The 21653-nt window shown below is 34.8% G+C and overlaps 1 pseudogene; it reads left to right on the plus strand.

Annotated features, from left to right (window-relative positions):
• The first annotated feature begins 18794 nt into the window (after nucleotides 1-18794).
• Nucleotides 18795-19357, plus strand: LOC116271834 (annotated as a pseudogene).
• The last annotated feature ends 2296 nt before the right edge of the window (nucleotides 19358-21653 follow it).

Below are 21653 nucleotides of genomic sequence, written 5' to 3' on the forward strand. Positions count from 1 at the left end.
AGTCCCTCGAGATTTTTTTGGGAAATAGTTTTAGGAATGAGGATCAGTACCAGCTTTTTTCTTTGTACCTCTGGTAGATTTCAGCTGTGAATCCATGTGGTCAGGCCTCTTTGGTTTCCAGGAATGTATTTACTTCCTGTACATTTTCTAGTTTGTGTTTATAGAGGTATACCTAATGAGATCTTTAAAGATTTTTTATATTTCTATAGCATCTGTTGTAATACTCTTTTGTCGTTTATGATTTCATTTATTTGGATCTTTCCTCTCTCTTTTGTTTATAGAGATGACAGTCTTTCATCTTGTTTATCCTTTCTCAATCACCAGCTTTGGTTTCGTGACACTTTTGTGTGGATTTTAGAGTCTAAATTTCATTCACTGCTGCTCCTGATTTTAGTTATTTTGTTCGTTTTCTGGTTCCTCCTAAGTGTGACGTTAATTATTAATTTAAGATCATTTCTAACTTGATGTAGGTGTCACCAAGCTCTATAGATTTTACTCTTCACACTGTTTTTTGTGTGTATCCCCAAAATTTTAGTACAGTGTGTCTCTATTTTTATTTAAAGAAGTTTCTGTTTTTGCCTCCAAATTCGTTTTAACTAGCAAGGTCATTCAAGAAATTTGTTTTAATTTCCATGTAGTTCTGTGATTTTGAGATATCTTAATGGTGTTGATTCATAATTTTCCTTCCACTTTCTGGGTCCAAAATTATAGTTGGCATGATTTTGAATATTTTTGAATTTATTAAGACTTGTTTTATGGCTGAACACGTGGTCAATCTTAGACTGTTTTCCATGTACAGAAGATAAGAATGCATATTCTATTTCTTGATAGATTAGGTGTTTCATAGATGTCTATTAGGTCCTAATTAGTTTATGTCAAATTTATATTCAGTATTTATTTATTAGTTTTCTTCCTCAATGATCTGTCCTAATGCCGTCCAGTTAAGGGTGTTGGGGAATCTCCCTCTTGTTTTATGGCTGTTTTTATTTCTTTTTTTTTTTTTTTTTTTTTATTTTATTTTAATTTTTTTTTATTATTATTATACTGTAAGTTATGGGGTCATGTGCATAACGTGCGGAGTTTGTTACATATATGTATACTTATTGCCTTGTTGGTGTGCTGCACCCATCAGCTCATCATTTACATCAGGTATAACTCCCAATGCAATCCTCCCCTACACCTCCCATGATAGGCCCGGTGTGCTTGATGTTCCCCTTCCCGAGTCCAAGTGATCTCATTGTTCAGTTCCACCTATGGTGGGGAGACATGCGGTGTTTGGTTTTCTGTTCTTGTGATAGTTTACAGCATCAAGAATGATGGATTCCAGCACATCATGTCCCACAAAGGACACAAACTCATCCTTTTGATGGCTGCATAGTATTCCATGGTGTATATGTGCCACATTTTCTTAATCCAATCTGTCACTGGACATTTGGGTTGATTCAAGTCTTTGCTATTGTGAATGGTGCTTATAATGAAGCATGCATTGTGCATGTGTCTTTTTAGAGCAGCATAATTTATAATCTTTGGGTATATACCCAGTAATGGGATGGCTAGGTCATATGGTGCATCTAGTTCCTAGATCCTTGAGGAATGCATGTACTGTTTTCCATAATGGTTGAACTAGTTTACAGAAATCCACACCAACAGTGTAAAAGTGTTCCTATTTCTCCACATCCTCTCCAGCACCTGTTGTTTCCTGGCTTTTTTAATGTGGTCGCCATTCTAACTGGTGTGAGATGGGTATCTCATTGTGGTTTTCATTTGCGAGGTACCCTCTGATGGCCAGTGATGATGAGCATTTTTCATGTGTGTCTGTTGGCTGTATGAATGTCTTCTTTTGAAATGTCTATTCATATCCTTTTGCCCACTTTTGATGGGGTTGTTTGTTTTTCTTATGAAGTTGTTTGAGTTCTTTGCTTAGGTTCTGGATGTGGCCCATACAGTAGGGATGGGTAGATTGCAAAATTTTCTCCCATTCTGTAGGTTGCCTGTTCACTCTGATGGTAGTTTCTTTTGCTGTGCAGAAATCTTTAGTTTAATAGGGATCCATTTATCGATTTTGGCTTTTTGCTGCCGTTGCTTTTTAGTGTTTTAGACGCATAGAGTCTTTGCCCATGCCTATGTCCTGAATGAGTACTACCTAGGTTTTCCTCCTAGGATTTTTTTGTAATTGGAGTCCTAACATTTAAGTCTCTAATCCATCTTGAATTAATTGCCATTATGAAGGAGTAAAAGAAAGGATCAGTTTCCAGCTTTCTGCTTATGGCTAGCCCATTTTCCCAGCACCATTTTATTAAATGGGGAATCCTTTTCCCCATTTCTTGTTTTCTCTCAGGTTTGTCAAAGATCAGATGGCTGTAGATGTAGTAGTATTTTCTGAGGACTCTGTTGTTCCCGTTAGTCCTATATCTCTGTTTTCTTTGGTACCAATTGCCATGCTGTTTTGGTTACTGTAGCCTTGTAGTATAGTTTGAAGTCAAGGTAGCGTGATGCCTCCAGCTTTGTTCTTTTTGACTTAGGATTGTCTTGGGGGTCACGGGCTCTTTTGGTTCCATATGAACTTTAAAGCGAGTTTTTTTTTCCAATTCTGTGAAAACTCATTGGTAGCTTGATGGGGATGGCATTGAATCTGCTCGTTACCTTGGGCAGTATGGCCATTTTCACGATATTGATTCTTCTATCCATGAGCATGGTATGTTCTTCCATTTGTTTTGTGTCCTCTTTTTTATTTCAGTGAGCAGTGGTTTGTAGTTCTCCTTGAAGAGGTCTTTACATCCCTTGTAAGTTGGATTCCTAGGTATTTGATTCTCTTTGGAAGCAATTGTGAATGGAAGTTCATTCCTTGGATTTAGCTCTGTGTTTGTCTGTTACTGGCAATTGTATAAGAATGCTTGTGATTTTTGCACATTAATTTTGTATCCTGAGACTTTGCTGGAAGTTGCTTATCAGCTTAGGAGATTTTGGGGGCTGAGACAATGGGGTTTTTCCTAAATATGCAATCATGTCATCTCTGCAAAGAGGGACAATTTGACTTCTTCTTTTCCTAACTGAATACCCTGATTTCTTTCTCTTGCCTAATTGCCCTAGCCAGAACCTCCAACACTATGTTGAATAGGAGTGGTGAGGAGAGAGGGCATTCCTGTCTTGTGCCAGTTTTCAAGGGAATTTTTTCCAGTTTTGCCCATTCCAGTATGAAAGGAAATGTTGAAACATTGGGTTTATCATAAATAGCTCTTATTATTTTTGGTACATTCCATCAATGCAGATTTATTGAGCGTTTTTAGCAGAGAGTCAACATCATCCTGATGCAAAGCCCATGGCAGAGATACAACAAAAAAGAATTTTAGACCAATATCCTGATGAACATCGATACAAAAATCCTCAATAATAAAATACTGGCAAACCGGATTCAGCAACACGTCAAAAGCTTATCACCATGATCAAGTGGGCTTCATCCCTGGGATGCAAGGGGCTGGTTCAACGTCATAAAATCCAATAAACATAATCCAGCATATAAACAGAGACCAAAGAGACAAGAACCACATGGATTTATCTCAATAGATGCAAGAAAAGGCTTTTTGACAAAATTCAACAGCCCTTCATGTTTTTTTATTTCATAGGTCTAGAAGTACTTGTTTATAAACCTAGGTGCTCCAATGTAGCGTGCAATGTTAGGGTAGTTAAGTCTTCTAAGTTAAATTGGCTCCTTTATTTTTTATAAATCCTTAATTGTCCCTTTTTACTGTTGTTGGTTTAAAGGTCTATTTCATTTGGTATCTGAATAGTGACATTTGCTCTTTTGTTTTCATTTTGTGTGCTTGATAAATTTTCTCAAACTTTTACTTTTAATCCGAAAAGTAGGAATGTTATTTACATATAATATAGGTGGCAGAAACATATTTATCAGAAAAGGAATTCAATAATAACTTTTAATCTTGCTAAATAGCCATCCAGATGCATGAAATCCAGAGGAATACCTACAGATCACTATATCAAAATAAAGGAACATCACCAAGGCATATACTCACTAGGCTGTCAAGGGTCCAGGTCAACACCAAAAAAATAAAAATTTTACAAAGCTGTTAGAGAGAAAGAATCATACTATGGAGAAAGGGAACCCCATCAGGCTAACAGCAGACATTTACTGTAGCAAGAGGAAACCTTATACAAGCCAGGAGATTAGGGGTCCTGTTTTAAGCACTCTAAGTAAAAATTAATTAATTAATTAATAAAATAATAATAATAATTCAACTAATAATTTCATATCCTGCCTACTAAGCTTCATAAGTGGAAAGGGAGAAATAGAATCTTTTTCAGGCGAACAATTACTAAAAAGAAATGCTATACCACTAGATCAGCCTTACTTAAGATCATAAGGGAGTTCTAAGCATGGAAACAAAGAGCAATACCTGCTACCACAAAATCACACTTAAGTGCACTTAGCACACAGATTGTGCAAAAGCAGCTACACAATAGAAACTTCTACAAAACAACCAGCTAATAACAACTAGGTAATGGGAATCAAGGCTTCATATACCAATGTGGCCTTAAATGTAAATTATCTAAATGTCCCATTTTAAATGCACAGGAATTGTAAATTTGATTTTAAAAATGCACAATCCATTCATATACAACATTTTCTTTAGCCATTTATTTGTTGATGGAAACTTAGGATGATTACATATCTTGACTATTGTAAATAGCACTGCAACAAACATTGGATTACAGGTATCTCTTCAAACACTGAGATTTTCTTTCCTTTGAATATGCTTATGCTGAATCTTGTAGTAGTTCTATCTGCAGTTGTTTGTGGAACCTCCATATGTTTTTCATAATGGCTCTACAAATTTAATATCACACTAATAGTTCTCTGTTCTCTGCATCCTCATCAGCTTTTTTTGACTTTTTTAATAATATCTAATTATAAATGCTGTGAGATAATTTCTCATTCTTTTGCTCATTATTTTGCATTCCTCTAATGACTAGTGATGGTTAAGTATTTTTTGCTTGCCTACTTGGCCATTTGTATGTCTTCTCTTGATAAATGTCTATTCAGATCATTTCCTCATTTTAAAATAAGATCTAATTTTTCTGTTGAGTTGTTTGAGTTTCTTGTATACACTGAATATCAATCCTTATCAGATCAATAGTTTGCAAATAGTTTCATTCTGGGTTTTCTTCACTGTATTTGTCAGTTATAGGGTGTTTTGGTTTTGTTTTTGGTAACATTTTGTTTATGCTTTGGGGGCCTTTTAGTTTCATGTAATTTTAGAAAAAAATAAAAATAAAAATAATGTTATTATCCGTTTGTACTTTAGTTGCCTCTGCTTCTGAGGTCTTATCCATAAAATCTTTGCCTGACCAATGTCCTGAAGAGTATCTTTATGTTTCTTCTATTAGTTTCATAGTAGTGTCTTACATTTAAGTATTTAAGCCATATTGTATATGGTGGATATATAGTTCTAGTTTGTTTATCTACATAGTAATACCCAGTTCCCCAGCAGCATTTTGTGGAGATTATCCTTTTCGAATCTGTTCTTGGCTCCTTTGTTGATAGCCAGTTGACTCTAAATATGTAGATTTTTTTTTCTGTTATCTCTGTTACATGTTCCATTTGAATTACTGTTTTTCTGTTTTTTTTTTTCTTTAATGCCTGGACAGATTGTATTTGTTGTTGTTGGACTGTTGTACAGATTCCATGAATTAGGTGCCTACTCATGTCTGAAAATGTGTTTGATAGAGTACCTTAGAGAGAGAAGAGAGCTACTGTGAATTATCCCAACAAGAATGCTTTACCCTACTGAGGCAAAGAGACTAGTAGTCTCTTTTAAAAGGTGCCAGCGCACACTATCCTTAGATACGAGCTGTAAGTCATCTAGTCTTAAGTAATATAATATCAGGTTTTAAAATTGTGATAGTTGACTGAAAAGTAATAAAATGGCAGACATGTTTCTATTCAACACTTAGTACTGAAAGTCCCAACCAGACAATTTGGCCAAAAAAAAAAAAAAAGTCAACGAAAAGTATGCTGGATTTGATAAAGAAGAAGGTAGATTCTCCATGGCAAGATTTCTCATATGGAGTAGTGTGAGGTCTCATATCTAGAAAAAGAGGCAAAGCTGAACTAAATTAAACCTTCTTTAGACCCTAATACACACATTTAGTAAAGGTTCAGGATACAAAATCAGCACAACATTCAGTTGCATTTCTATAAACTAGCAACTAATTACCCCCCAAAATCAAGAAAATAATTAAACTTGCACTAGTATCAAAAGAATTAAAGTGTAAGAATAGAAATATAACCAAAAATTGAAGTAAAACTGTAAACTAAAACTATATAAAACATTTATATGAAAGACATTGAAAATGTCACAAGTAAATGAAAATATATATATCCATAGACAGAAGAATTAATATTTTAAAATGTTGATGCACTACAAAGATCTGAAAGATACAAAATGCAAATTTCCTAACAAAATCAATTACTGTATTTTACAGAAATAAACCAAGGCATATAAAACCACAAAAAAGAGCCTGGAAATAGCTACAGAAATCTTGAGAAAGAAGAATAAAAGCTGAAGTCATGATACTTCTGGTTCAAGTTATTCTACAAATCTATAATTAATCAAAATAGTATGGTACTGGCACAAAACGTTCATAGAACAATGGAACAAAACAGAGAATGCAAAAAGTTAAGCTCCATATATGGGTTGCTAATCTTAGACATCGTCTCAAGACTACAATGTCGGGGAGGTAATTAATTTTGAAGGAAGGCTAGGACAAAATCTACCTCAGAAGGAGATGAAACTAGATGTATTTTATGATTCAAAAAAATTAAACTAGAATGGATTGAAAGGCAAATGTAAGACTATAAACCCGCCAAAAGCTAAGCTAAGAGAAAAATAGGGAAAAAGCTTGGCATTGATGTGGCAATGGCTTTTGGATATGACACACACAAAAGCACAGGCAACAGGGGCAAAATAAAATAGAGTGGAACTACATCAAAGGCTAAAAACCTGCACAGCAAAGAAACAACCAAGAAAATGAAAAGACAGCCTATATGGATTGGATAAATATATACCTAGTTAAGGGTTTAATATGCAAAAATATAAGTGACTGCTGCAATTCAGTGTAAAAGTTCAAGTAACTTTCCATCAAAATATGGGCAGAGATGTGAATAGACTTTTTTTCAAAGAAGAAATACAATGAGCTCACAAATATATAGAAAATGAGATCAAATATATCATCATCAAAGAAAGAGAATGCAAAAAGCTTAAAATCTTAATGAGATATTAACTCATACCTGTGTAGAATTGGCTATTATTTAAGAATAATGAATGAAAATGATAAGCAAATTGTAGAGGAAAGGTGGCCCCTAGACACTCTTGTTAGGACTATAAATTGGTTCAGCTATTTTTAGAAAACAACATGGAGAGTTCCTCTAAATATTACCAATGTAATTACCTGTACTACAAAAATTCCGCTAAGGTATAATAATTTTTTTTAAAAAAATAGAAATTCACATCTAAAGAAAGTCTGCATCCTCCCTCATTGTGCATTATTCATGAAGTAGCCAAGATCTTGGACCTTATATGTTTGTTGATGTAGAATTCAATTAAAAATGTAATATCGGTTGAGGGCAAAAGTAATTGCAGTTTTGCATTGTTGGAAGTGCTGTTTTGATATTGGAATGCATTCTTAAATAGAAATGTAGCTACATTGTACATCATTTTAATTCACATTTCTCATTTTGCTTTATGTTTTGCTAATGACATTACTTGTTTTGTGTTTACTTATTACTTTATTTTATATTATTTATTTTGGAGACCATACTGGAAATGATCTTGGCGGCAAGATTCAGGATTTTTGTTTGGGTTCAAAATGGGGTTTCTAAAGCAGAGGAGACAACTCACAGCATGTATCAACAACATGTGGCCAGGGACATAACTAACCAACCTTTACAGTACACTGGTGGTTCAAGAAGTTTTCAAAGGCTACTTAAAGGCAGAGATAAGAGGTGTACTGACTGCCCAATGAGAAAGTTGACAACGACTGGTTGGATCCTTAGTCATCAAAATGATCCTCTTACAACTACACAGAAGTTACTGAAAGTCAACATTGGCCTTTTCTACAGTCATTTTGGCATTTGAAGCAAATTGGAAAGGTGAAGGAGCTTGATAAAGGAGTGTCTCATGAGCTGAAAAAAAATAAAAATCATCGTTTTGGAAGTGTCATCTTCTCTTATTCTATGCAACAACAGCAAACCATTTCTTAATCAGATTGTTATGTGTGATGAAAAGTGGATTTTACATGACAACCGGTAACAACCAGCTCAGTGATTGGACTGAAATGAAGCTCCAAGCACTTCCCACAAAGTCAAACTTGCACCAAAGGTCATAGTCACTGTTGGTCTGCTGCTGGTCGCCCATCTGCAGGCTTTTCACCAGATCCTGGGTGAGAGCCATTAAATATGAGAAGTATACTCCAGCAAATCAGTAAGATTCACTGAAAACTGCAAGGCCTGCAATAGCATTAGTCAACAGAAAGGGCTTAGTGCTTGTCCATGACAACACCTGATCACATATTTATCAACTAGTACTTCCAAAATCAGACAAATTGGGCTACAAAATTTTGCCTCGTTTGCCATATTCACCTGACTTCTTGCCAGCGACTACCACTTCTTCAAGCATCTTGAGAAGCAATTTTCGCATGGAAAGAATGCTTCCCACAAACACCAAGATGCAGAAAATGCTTTCCAGAGTTTATCAAATCCTGAAGCACGGAGTTTTACACTACAGCAATAAACAAACTTACTTATCATTGGCGAAAAAATGTATTGATTTTAATGGTTCCTATTTTGATTAATAAAGATGTTTAGAGAGACTGAATTCATAATGAGAGTGTAAATAAAATTGACTTGATCCATAGAAACCAACCAAAAGAAGTAATTTTTTACTTTTGCTCAATACGTAATAATATATATATTCAATGGAATATTATTTGGCTAAGATAAAGGAATCCATAAGTTTGCCATAACATGGATGAACCTGAAGGTCATCATATCCAAATAAAGATAAACCAGACACAGAAAGACAGAGTACGTGATCACTTATATTTGGAATTTAAAATAAAGAAGCAAACTCATGGGAAGCAGAGAGTAGAATGGTGGCTTGCCAAGGGCTTAGGTATGGGATAAATTATAAATATTTAGTCAAAGAAAGGGGGTTAAAGAAATTTTTAATTACAAGATGAATAATTTCTGGACATCTTATGTACAGTGACTATTATTAATAATAATGTATACTTAATTTTTTTCTAGAAGAGTAGACCTTAATGTACTTACCACATATACAAATGGATGAATATATTTTATTATTATATTAATAACTTATATGATGAATATATTAATTAATTTGATTGTAAGTAATTACTGCATTATATATAATTTATATATATAATTATCATATTGTGTACTTTGATTATATACAATTTAAAACTGTGAATTATATTTCAATAAGTTAGAGGAAAATTTTTTAAAACAAAATAAAGTTACCCGGAACTAATAGAAACAAAGCAGCCATAGCGAATTGTACACTGGAATGTAAAAAGTATAAATGCACCAATTAAAGACAGAGATTGTAGAGTCGATTCAAAAATAGGAAACAGGATGTAACTCTACACTATCTATAAAAGCTCACTTCAATCTCAATGAGCACTACAAATAGGCTGAAAGCAAAAAAAAAAAAAAAAAAAAAGAATTAAGAAGTATATATTACTTAAAAACAGTGGGTATTCTAATATAAAACAGACAAAAGAACGTTTACTGAGGGAGTGAAAGCAGCCTGGCTAATCATAATAAAGGTGAAATCACCAAGAATATATTGTAATTTAAATTTTGCTTCACCCAACAACACTTAAAATACATAGAGCAAAGGTTTGATAGAATTAAATCAGTAATTTAAAATCACGGAAGGAGCTTCAATAACTCATTTCCCAGCCATTGATATAATTACTCATCAGAAAATCATCAATGAGTATAGAAGAACTGGACAAATACCTACAACCATCAGAGACAAATTAACATTTATAGAACTGCTCCACTTCACAGCAGAAAAGTGCACATTCTTCAAAGTACCCATGGAACATTCACCAAGCTAGGCATATTTTTTGATCATGTTACTAAACTTAACAAATGTAGAAAACATTTATATTGTACAAGTGTATATTTTCTGATCAAAACAGAATGAAAGGTAAAGGAAATTAATAGCAGCATGAGACAATAGGAAAAATCTGCAAGTACTTCTAGGAAATTAAGCAACACATATCTAAATAATCTATGATTCAAAGAGAGAAAGTCTTAAAAGAAACCAAAATATATAGAACTCAGTAGAGAAATGAAAACAAAATACATTTTTAAATGTATGAGGGATGAAGCTAAAGGAGTGCTGAGAAAGAGTTATGCCACAAAGGAAATGTTTACATTAGAAAGAACAATAATCTCAAATTAATAATCTTAGTTCTGCTTTTTGTTGTTTTCCATTTTCTATTTGTCTTTTCACAGCTTCTAAAGCCTCTTCTAATTCTCTCGGTTCTTGGCCTTCTTCCATGTTCAAAGCCAGAAATGGCATCTGTACTCAACCTCTATTACCATAATTATGTCTCCTCTTTTTTTGACTCTAACTCCCTCCTGCCTACCTATTTTACTTATAAGTATATTTGCATGATTAACATTTAGCCTTTCTAGATAATTCAAGATAACCTCCCTTTTTTCAAGGTAAAAGAATTATTATCAATTATACTTCTGTCTGCAAATATGAATTTCCTTGCTCTTTAGCATAGCATATTCTTAAATTCTGGCAATTAGTATGTGGACATCTTTGAAGGTGGCAGTGCTAGTCATTATTATTCCTATCATACTCCCATATCAGACAAAGGACTTATATCTAGAACATAAAAATAAGTATTAAAACTCAACATTAAAAATAAAATTATCAAAATTCAACATATATGTATACCAAATAAGCACATTAAATGATATGCAATATCCTTTAGCCATTAAGAAATTGCAAAGGAAGTACCATCATAAGGAAATATCAATTGCATATATCTGTTACAATGGATAAAGTAAAAAAAGACGGTAATAACTACTAAAATAATTTTTGTCAAAGAACTTTGAGAATCCAGAGTCCTCGCCCATTTGCTGATCAAATGTAAAAGCCAATCTGTAAAATTGTTTTAAAACTAAAATGAATTTATCAAATGTCTCAACAATTGCACTATTAAGTATATATCCCAGATAAATAAAAGCTTATTTTTATAAGGCATTTTACAAATATTCTGCTTAGCTGTATTTGTAATAACTCAAACTATAAAATACCCAAATGTCCTTCCAATAGGTGAATATTTGAATATTTAAACAAACTGTAATATACTAGGAAGTATTTACTCAGCAATTAAAGGAATCAGGCCACTGATACATGGAACAACATTTTGTAACTCAAGCAAGTTATGCTGGAGTGAGAAAAAGTCAATCTTGAATGGATACATATTTCATGAGAGTTTCCATTTATTTAACATTTGTAAAATAATATAATTGTGGAATGGAGAACAGATTAGCAGTTGCCAGTGGTTAAGGAGTAGGGGTTTTTATGGTGCGATTATAGCACAGCACCCAGGAATCCATGTACTAATGGTGCAGTTAAGTATCTGGATTGTGGAAGAGGTCATATAAAGATACATGTGTTAAATTGCAGAGAGTACACACACACACACACACACACACATGAAAGCCTCATGGTGAGTGTCAAGAGAAGATTTAGAGTTTAAATCCTGATTTCCACTAGTATTGTATTATCTTTGACAGATGTATAGAAACTTTTGAAACCTGAGTTTTCTCATTACTAACTATACTTTAGCATTAGGCACTTTAAAAGGTTTTATCATCAAATGAAATTGAATTTTTGTTGAGTGCTTAGCATAGTAGCAGACCCACACTATAAGTGCAAAATACATCTTAGCATAAATAGATGCACCATCTTTTCTATAATCTTCATTATCAGAATCACATAATAGTCTGCCTGTACCAGGACTTGTAATAGAGACATGGAGCTTAGCAGGAACATTATTCTGAGGCCAAAGAACAAAGATAATGTTGAAAGAAAGTTTGACTTTTTTTCCCCATATTCTTTCTCCTTATAGAGTATAACATTGCTCAGAGAAAACATGTATTTATTTACAAAAGTAATAAAGTGCTATTATTTCTATCTAACAAAATGGATAACTCTACAGATGAGATATGGAAAGTAATATAAATATTTTTAGTTTTAGAAAATGCCTTTGAGCAATTTTGGGTCCCAGCCAGTTTATTTCACAGATGATACAGTATACCTAGCTGACAAAGTGAGTAAAAGATTATCTTAGTCAGAAGGAGCCAATAATAGAATAAACTCAAATCTTCCCAACTCCCTGCATATAATTTGTTATTTTAGCAAACTATATAGTCAGGAAAGGCAATAATTTGTACATTTTCCGTAGCTTTCCCCATTTGTCTCAGTTTGGTGTGCTTTTAGTAACACGGTTTCTTAACTATGAGTGAATTAAGTGGTCAAAAGACACATTGTTGAACATCATGACTATCATATGGCTGAATGCAAACAGCTGTGTGACTCCTCTTTTCATTAGGAAGTTTTATGATTTTTTACTGCTTTAACTCGAATTATTTTTTAAGAGAAAGTTCAAATATGTTTAATCATAAATGACAAAGAAGTGACGGCTAAAATAATCTCCCAGAAATACAAAAGATCCTGGGAGAAACATGAATACCTCTATGAACACCAAACTAGTAAATCTAGAGAAATAGTAAAAGTACTTGGAAACATAACATTGCCAAAGATTGAATCAAAAGAAATTAAAACCTGAACAGACTAATAATGAGCTCAGGAATGAATTACTCCCAATAAAAAATATGGAAACTGAAAAACCCTAGACCACATATGGATTCACATTGATTCTGCCAGATGTACAAAGACGAGATGGGACACATTCTACAGAATTATTCCAAAAATTTAAGCAGAGGGAGAATGGGTCCTTAACTTCTAATCTAAACTAGAGCGACTAATTTCAAGATACTTAAGCCACAAAACCAAAGAAACCCCAAGCCAGATAAAAAAGAAAAATACAGATTTGTATTCCCTAATGAACATACATTCAAATTTTTCAACCAAAATACTAGCAAACCAAATCCAGTAATACATTAAACAGGTTAATCCACCAAGATCAAATACTTTATATCTGGGATTTAAAGTTGCTTCAAAATATGCAAATCCAATGAGCATGTTTCACTATACAAAACAGAGTTAAAAACAAATATCATGATCATCTCAGTAGATGTGGAAAAAGCTTTCAATAAAATTCAACATAACTTTATCGTAAAAGAAATCTGTAACAAACTAGGCATTGAAGGAGCGTACTTCACAATAATGGCAATACATATGACAAAAAACACAACTGTCATACTGAATGGACAAAAGCTGGAGAGCATTTCCCACTAAGAACAGGAAAAAGACAAGAGCACCCTATCACACACCTATTCAATATGTTATTAAAGTCACCCAGAGTAATCCAGGCAAAAGAGATAACAATGAAAAACATCAAATTCAAAGGAATCAAATTATAAAATTCACAGGAAAACAAAAAGAACCAATAGCAAACCAAAGCTAAGCAAAAGAACTAGAGCCAGGGCATCAGGAATTACCTGACACAAACAACACTTTAAAGACCCACAGTGAAATCTGAAACAAGCGATCCGTAGAAAAACACACACAGACTAATGGAACAGGAAAGAGAACTCCAGAAATGAAGTTGAAAACCTACCACCCATTTGATCTTCAGCAAAGTCAGAGAAAAAATAAGCAATGTGGAACAGACATTCTATTCAATAAATAATTCCGGGATAGCTACTTAAACCACATGTGCAGAAAAAATAAAATGGGACCTTTACCTTTTTGCCATATGCAAAGTTAACTCTAGATGAATTTAAAATATTGCTATAAGATCTCAAACTATATACATTCATAAACAAATTTAGAAATAACATTCTGAACTGGAAAGAAATTTGCAACCAAAGTCCTCAAAGCAATTGTTTCAAAACTAAAAAGAACTTGACAAATGTAACCTAAGTAAATATAAGAACTTCTGCACAGGAAAATAAGAGAAATATTAGCAAGAGTAAACCAAACCAACCACTCAGAATGGGAAATTTTTGCACACTGCATTCATCAAAGATCTACTATCCAGAATCCATAAGAAACTTAAATAAAATCAACAAAGAAATAACTATCAACTCAATGGTAAAAAGTGGGCAAAGACATGAGCAAACACTTTACCAAGAAGACATACAAGTGGCCAACAAATATATAAAAAGATGCCAAGTATCACTAATTTATGCAGATAAGTACGAATCAAAGCCACAATGAGGATGCTATATTTGTGCTTAGAAGTAGAATGGCCATTATTAATAAGTTAAACATAACAGATGCTGGTGAGGTTGAGGAGAAAGGAATACTTATGCACAATTGCTGGAAATGTAAATTAGTTCAGCCCTGGCAGAAGCTGTTTCGAAATTCTCAAAGTTAAAACAGAACTACCACATGAACCAGTAATCTCATGCTCTGCTTTATACTCTGTGTGTGTGTGTGTGTGTGTGTGTGTGTATGTATATATAAATATGTTTGCCAAATGTGTGTATATATAAAATGTATATGTATATGTAGAAAATAAATTAGCACTAAAAAGACACATGCACTTGTATGTATCACAGCATAATACACAATATCAAAGACTTTAGAGAATCAACCTAGGTGACCGATGGTAGTGGACTAATAGCAAAGAAATGTGATATATCAGCAGACCTACCTTATAAGTGATTCTTGCTATGGAGTGCTAAACAAGAAACCTTAGCATAATATGCCACCACAAAAACACACTTATGCATAGCCCACAGACACAAAGCAAACATACAATCAAGTCTACATAACAACCAGATAACAACATGGCAAGATGAAATTCCTATATATCAACGTTGAGCATTGAATATAAATGGGCTAGAAAGCCAACCCACTAAAAAGAGCACTGAGTGCCAACTTGGATAAAGAAACAAGACCCAACAGTATGCTCCTTTAGGAGACCAATCTCACAAAGAAAAAGCTCTTATAGGTTTAGAAGTAAAAGCATGTAGAAATATATATTGTCAAATGGAAAAGAAAAGAGCAAGGTTACTATTCTTATCTCAGACAAAACAAACTTTAAACCAACAATAATCAAAAAGAGCAAGAGACATTACATAGTATTGAACAAATTTAACAAGAAGACTTGACATATATATATATGTAGTAATATTCATATAACAAGTACTTAGATACCTATAAGATGCTTGAATAATGACACAATAAGAGTAGGAGCAATCAATGCACCCAACTGAAAGTGTTAGACAGATTATCAAGGCAAAAAAAAAAACTAACAAGATATTCAGGACCAGCTCAACATACGGCCTAAGTGGACCTAACAGACATCTGCAGGAATACTCCACCCTCACTCCACCTCTCAAAAATAGAATAGATATTCTCATCTTCACATGGCACATGCTCTCTAAAGATATATTACATTCTTGGCCTTAAAGCAATCCCTCAACAGAATTTTTAACAAAACTGAAATTATACTCACCCTCACAGAGCACAGCAAAATAAAAATAGAAATCAATACCGGATCTCTCAAGGCTACACTTGGGAATTCTATGGAAATTTATAATCCATGTTATAAAACACTTTGAAAAAAAATAAAATTAACGCAGAAATCAAGGAGTCTTTGGAAGCTAATGAAAAAAGGAAAGATACAGCATACTAGAATCTATGGGACACAGCAAATGCAGTAAGAGAAATTTTATAAGGTGCCCCAGCACTGCCTACATCAAGAAGTTAGAAAGAACTAAAATTAACCACCTAAGATTTATACCTAAGAAATATAGAAAAACAAGAGCAAGAGCAAGTCAACACCAGAAGCTAACAGGAAAGAAAAGAAACAACAAAAGAGAGACCCTGAACTAGGAAAAACTAGGAATTCACTAAGAAAGTTTATACAAAGAGAACATACTAAAATTTGTTTTGAGAAAAGAAAAGAAACAAGATCAATCAAACCTACTGGCTTCCCATTAATAAAGAAAAAGAGATCTAAATAAACATAATCCATTGTGTCGAGGTGACATTACCACAGACCCAGGAAACATGAAAAGAATACAGAGACTATCTGCAAACGCAACTGCAGCACAAATTAGAAATCTAGGAAAAGAGGATAAATTCCTGGAAACATACAACCCACCAGTATTGAACCAAGAAAACCTGGAAACACTAAAAGCAGCAATAAGTGAGTTCAGAGGGGAATTGAATTAGTAAGCAAAGAAAACCTAGCCAATAAGAAAGACCCTGTACCAGATGGATTCCCATCCAGAAGTATCAACATATGTACAAAGAAGATTGCGTACCATGCATACTGCCTGTATTCCTAAGATTTGAATAAAGATAAAATATACAACTCAATTCCTATCAGGCCAGCATTATTCTGATGCAAAACATGGCAGAGACAAAACACTTAATGAACTACAAGTCCAACAATATCCTTGATGAATATAGATGCAAAAAATCCCAGCCAACAAAGTGGTAAGCATGCATCGAAATCCAGTAGCATGTCAAAGTAATCCACCACCATCAGGTAGATTTTATGTCACCAAGGATGCAAGGTTAGTTCAACATATGCAAAACCAATAAACGTGATTCACATCACATAAACAGAACTAAAACAAAAACCACATGATCATCTCAATGTACACAGAAAAGGCTTGCAACCTAATCCAACATCCTTTTCATTTATAAACCTAAACAAAGCAGGCATTGAAGGAACATTCTTGAAAATAATAAAGAGCCATTTATAGCAGAGCCCACATCAATAGCTTGAATGGGTAAAATTGAAGCATTCCCCTTGTGAAAAAGAACAAGAAAAGGTCTGCTCTTACATCATTCCTATTCACATAGTACAAAAAGTCCCTAATAGAAGCAATCAGACAGAGAGAGAAAAGGAAATAAAAAGGCATCAAGAAAGAAAAAGCCAAAGTTTTCTCTTGACAGATTATATAATTGTGTACCTAGGAAACTCCTTCATCTTAATCAAAAGCCATCTAGAGACTGATAACAATTTTAGTAAAGTTTCATAATAAAAATCAATGTACAAAAATCAGTATTTTGTATTATTATACTTCAAGTTCTAGGATACATTTGAAGAACATGCATTTACCTAGGTATCTGTAAGATGGAATAATGGGAATTACTCGGATATCTCAGCTGAAAATTGGAAAGGCACAATATGAGAAAATGTGTATGCAAATAATTTTCATATTTGTAGCCATCCTTGATGACATGCACAAGATTATCATCTAGGGGAAGAGTGGGGCTGCAAAGTATGCAATAGTTGCAATATTTGACTACCACATATTTTCAACATATTAAGTTATCTGTATATACCTACTATAAGACAAGGAATTGTGCTTATTGAATGTATATTGATTTTGCACCATAGTAAATTTAGGAAATCTTGAGATGTGCCATCATAAATTGGAGACTGTATTGCCAATAGCAAAGGGAGGTGGTTTGCTTTAGCCATGCTCTACTCTGAGAAGAATCTTGAAAGACCTACACCTGCTTCTAAGAGAAAAGAGAATACTATAGTCTTCCTGATCTACCTACTGGCTTCATAGTCTACTACAGAATAGAGGTAGGATTAGTGGCTTTCTTGTCCTTAACATCATTAATTATTTGCAGGATGAGCCTTGCTGCATAAATGAGCAATGCCTGTATGGATAGGGGGTATACAAACCAAAATATACCCAGAAGGATATCAGATAAAGGACCCTAGGCATGGATCTAAGAGTAACATTTATGTATGTAGGTACATATAATTCCCACACTGGCGACCTGCATTTTAGAAGCCTCTGGAATTACTCAATGATTCTATTTACATTACAGCGGTGATACGTTTGGCTGTATTTCAACCCAAATCTCATCTGGGTGCAGCTCTCACAATCTCCATGTCATGACCCGAGTGTAGAAATGAGTGAATCATGGGGCGGTTTTTCCTGTGCTGTTCTCATGATAGGGAATAAGTCTCATGAGATCTTATGTATGGTTTTACCTGAGGCATTTCTCTGCACACGCTCTCTTGCTGCCATGTAAGATGCTTGTGAGCTTTGCTTCTCGCAGCTATCCTTCTGCCATGATTTTGAAGCCTCTCTAGCTATGTGAAGAGCTAATGAGTTCGTTAAACCTCTTTTTCTTTATAAATTACACAGTCTTGAGTGTTTCTTCATGGCAGTATAAAAAATGGACTAATACACATGGCAAAGGAGGTTTTCAGATGGCTTATTAATCAGACAGCTTTTTAATAGGCCTAATGTAATCACACAGAGTCCTTCTAAAGAGTTGTTTCCTGGCTATTTAGCAAAAGGGAGTCAAAAGCAATTCCAAGTATGAGAAAAATTTACCATGGCTTTGTGAACTCTGATCTTAAGTAGGCCCACAGCACAGGACCTGAAGTATGGCCACACTGGAAGCTGAAAATTGCTGGCTGATAGCCAGCAATAAACCAAAGAAACTTATTCTGGATTTTTTTGCCTAATATAAACAACCAGACCTCCACCATAAATTCTATCTAAATGCTCTGGCCTCCAAATCTGTGATCTCCATTCAAAATGTGGACTGGATTGCCCTGACAAAACATGTGGAAGTAAACAAACTTTTGCTAGAAGAACCATCTATGTCGATGTGATGCGGGGAGAAAACAACTGAGGCCAAGATGATGAAGAAGCTGGGGGCACTGAAATAAGGAGAGCACTTAGAAAAGAGCCGAGGCCTATTTGGAGTGCTTTTAATGACGCGAAAAGCAGTATAAAACTTGCAGCAATGTGGCTTAGGCCAGAAGATCAAGGTGTAATATGTATGTCTCAAAGTATGCTAAATTAGAAGAAAAGAACAGGATGTATGGTGGTGGTTTTAATGAAAGAGAAAAGAATGTTGAATATATAGAAAGAAGAATCTGATAGTGAATGAGTTTGGACATAAAAAGAAAGAAAAATACAAGAGGAAAGCAGTTGGTCACCATCTATATTAAAGGGATTGAAGATAAAAGAATCAGAGGAGAAAGAAGAGGATGAGGATGAAGATCTTTCTAAATACAAATTAGATGAGGATGAGGATGAAGGAATGATGCTGATCTCCAAAAATATAATCTTGATGCCAGTGAAGAAAGAAGATAGTAATAAAAGAAATCATGAAGCGAAGTGGCTCAAAGATCTCGATCTTCACATTCCGATCTTCATCAGCTCATCCTCCCCTCAAGTTCAAGGTCTAGGTCAGGTCCCGTTCAAGAAGTTCTTCAGTTCACAGTCAAGATCACCGTTCCAGTTCAGAGAGCGTTGAGATCTAAGTGGAGTCAAAATCAAGATCAGCTCAGGTCCCAGAATCTTCTTCCCCACGAAAAGATCTTGTCCAAGTTCATCATCTTCTCCTGGGAGAACAGAAAGAAGTCGTTCTAGATCTTCTAGCTTCATCTGGTGATGGCAAAAAAAGACGAACAAGATCACGGTCACCCAAAAGCCAGGTGATTGGTGAAAGGCACTAAACAACCCTGAGCCCAGGGCCAGCCCCTCTGGAACACCACTACTTTGCAGACACCACAGGTCATCTTCTGGGATCATCCCATTCTGGTTCCGTTCAAGTTCAAAAAGAAATAGTATTAAAATTTACATCTTAAAAAAAAGAAAGATAATTCAGTCAAAATGCCTGGGGTTTTGTGGCTTATAGAATTGTGATATATAATAAATAAGGTGTAGTTTTAAGTCACTAAGTATGTGATAATTTGTTTTGAATGTAAAAAACCTTCATACCAATTTCTGGTATCCTTTGCATCTCTTGATTGTGTAATAGCATTGTTTTATTTCCATTTTGAGGCGGTGATATGGGATTGGCTGTTGCTACCCAAAATCACATCTTGAATTTTTAATCCCCATGAAATCCCCGTGTCAAGGGAGAGACTAAGTGGGAAGTAATTGAATCATGGAGGCGGTTTTCCCTCGCCATTCTCATAGTGGCAATAAGTGTGTAATGAGATATGATGGTTTTATAAATGTTTAGTAGCTCCTCCTGCATTCCTTCTCCTTCCTGATGCCTTGTAGAAAGGTGCCTTGCTTTCCCTTTGCCTTTTGGAATGATAGAAAGTTTCCTGAAGCCTCTCAAGCTATGCTGAACTGTGGAGTCAATTCAGCCTCTTTCCTTTATAAATTGCAGTCTTGAGGCAGTTTCTTATAGCAGTGTGAAACTCACTTGAATGAGGCTGTGACTGAATGTCCCTCAGATATTAAAGGGACTTAATGAGGAGTTATATATGCAAATTTTCCTAATTTTTAATATGAGAATTTAATGTACTGGAAGCTTGGAACAATTTGTACAATCAGCAGGAATATAATGCAATGCAAATTTGAGATGCTGATGCTGGAGAAGACCTCAGCCTTTTCCTATATATATATTATTAACTCATTGAGTGAGTCATAGTTGCTCTAGAAATGGGTTTAGATTCTACCATTTCCAGCTAGAGATGTGAAAATAAGGAAAATGAGAACTGAGCAGGAAAAAGCATTCTCCAGGCTCATGAACTTGTATTCATAAAAGAAAGTCATAAAATAATTCTTGGACTATCGACTAAGGAAATTTGTGTACTGTAATCAAATACTGAGTGATATCCAACAAGATAAAAAAATAGAATGTCAGCAAAGAGATACCCTCAGAGAAACACCAATTTTAATAATCAAGTATAGACAAATATACATTCTTGAGAATCCCAGTTAGAAGCTGCTTGGGCATCCCAGAGAGTCAAAGAAAGAGACTAAGAACAGCCACACCAAAACAGATAAGTGGGACAGTTCCTTTGCCCATTACCATGCCTACCCCAATCTGGCACAGCTCCATGTAGAGAGGGTGCCTTGGCCTGTGATTTCTCCCATGGAATTGAGGGAACTAGAAGTATGCATCAGCATCCCTAGATTTATGGATTCCTACTCCAAAAGGACTGCTTCCCATCTCACCTCACCTAGAGCACTGGGGAACCCAGCATAGTGTAATGGAGTCAGGGGAAGCTAAGAGCAAAGGGAGTATTTCTCCGGAAAGTGGGTGCAGCTAGACCTATGGCACATATTTCAACAGCTAGTGTGGATCTCAATAGAGGACATGGATCTTAGCAGACAGCACATGAGCCTCAGAAAATAGTACAATTATCAGCAATAGCATAGCTATCAGCTGATGATATAGATATCAGCAGCCAGTGTGACTCTCAGCAGCTGGTGCAATTCGTCGGAATATGGTAATACTCTCAGATGATGTCCACAGTTATCCAGGATCTAACACAGGTCTCAGCGGCTGATGCAAGGGCTCAGCAGATGGCATGGATCCGAACATCTGTTGCGGTTCTCAGCTGACAGTGCACATCCTGGTAGATGCTTTACAGCTCATAGAATTTGTCACGGATCCCAGTAGACTGTGTGGTTCTCAGAAGCGGTG

Source organism: Papio anubis, chromosome X (genome assembly GCF_008728515.1).
Source record: "Papio anubis isolate 15944 chromosome X, Panubis1.0, whole genome shotgun sequence".
In the NCBI taxonomy this organism is placed as follows: Eukaryota; Metazoa; Chordata; class Mammalia; order Primates; family Cercopithecidae; genus Papio; species Papio anubis.